Genomic DNA, 1,568 nt, shown 5'->3' with positions numbered 1-1,568 from the left:
CAGAAATAGTTCTAAATGCAATGGGCAGAGACAAGGCTGATGCTGCTCTCCCTATTTAGCACTCTCTTGTGCTATAAAATAGTAGTTTTGTAGGAGTGATTGTGGGAGAGAAACATCACAGTTGTACAAAATACTGCTATACTGGCACTATGTTACACTAAGGATTTTTTTTTTTTTTACATTTTTTTAAAAGTTGAGGTTCTTCAACCTCTGATAAGATGGATGTAGTTAACCACAAATTTTAAGGAGGCCCCACAGTGAAAGTAACCTCTGTTTCACTAACTCACTGCCACAAATTTTAAAAATGAGCACTTCATTTTAAATATAAATCTGGATGTCAGGTCAGTTTGCCAAGCTGTATATCCCCTTAACTGAACTTCTCTCAGCAGAAGTCCAAGAAGAACAAGCATTTTACTTTGCAAACAATAATGCTTAAGTAAAAACAAACAAGATTATTTGAACTAAAAATAAACAAATCCTGCAATTATACTACTTTGAGATATGAGATTATCCCCAAGTTTTATGCCTCAAGGCAAAACCAAAGTGTTCTCTTGTCCAAAAATTTTTGTTACTTATTTCAAAAGCTGAATTATACAGCATTCAGGTAGCTCTTATCTCCTTCCAGTTCTCAGTAACTGGAATCATGTCCTTGCCCTCCGCTGAGTGCGGAGCAATTGCACTTGTAACTCCTCCTTCCAAATAGTCTCATTCTGGGTATTACCACAGAACGGAATAGGCTTGGGCCACTTCAATACAGAACAGGCTTGATCTGGTTGTGACTGGCCATATCAGATATTGATTTGTAAGTATTCTTTTTCTGTGCTGGAAGGAAGATACTAAGATGATCATCTTAACAGTGAAGTGAGGAATTGTGAAAGTGAGGGCATTTTCTAGGTTTTTAATCCTGCTTTGAAAGTTCCCATTCATAGATATACTTATGGATGCATGAAAACTACAAAGACGGAAAGAAAAAATGAGCAGCATTTAAAAGCAGTATGTTTATCTTTTCCTTATTTAAACTGAAGACACTGCCCTGTGTAAAATGAATTCATTTCTATGTGTTATCACTGCATCTTCAATTCTATAAAGGCAATCTAATACTCAAGGGAAAAGAAGAGTAAGAAGAAAAGGATAAACATCTATGCTTTTTCATTTTTAAATTATAATTTTCACATGGATTAGTAGATTTTCTGTCTCCCCCAATTAAGCACAATTTGCTCCCTTTCCCTCAAAATACTTACAGCACACCACACAGCCTATTACATCTCTTTGGATATACTGCTGGCTGATAACTGATTCAGACAGGCACATTGAACCGCTTCTGTTTTGTTACACAGAGAAGCCAGTTCTGCATCAACACTGAAAAAATCATGAAACTGTATTTACAGACAAAAGTCTTTGTGCAACACGCAAAACAGGGTGCCAAGTCACTATACACTCAGTGTGAAAGTATTTCTAGAAGTCTTTTCTGGGCATCTCCATTTCAACAAGGAAATACACTGGGTTTTTACCTCTTAGTTTCATCACATTTTAAGTCACCTCTTTTTTGTATTGCCAAGTAAGGCAAA

This window comes from Corvus brachyrhynchos, unplaced genomic scaffold, assembly GCF_000691975.1.
Source record: "Corvus brachyrhynchos isolate BGI_N302 unplaced genomic scaffold, ASM69197v1 scaffold194, whole genome shotgun sequence".
Taxonomy (NCBI): Eukaryota; Metazoa; Chordata; class Aves; order Passeriformes; family Corvidae; genus Corvus; species Corvus brachyrhynchos.
Note: the sequence above shows the minus strand (reverse complement) of the source record.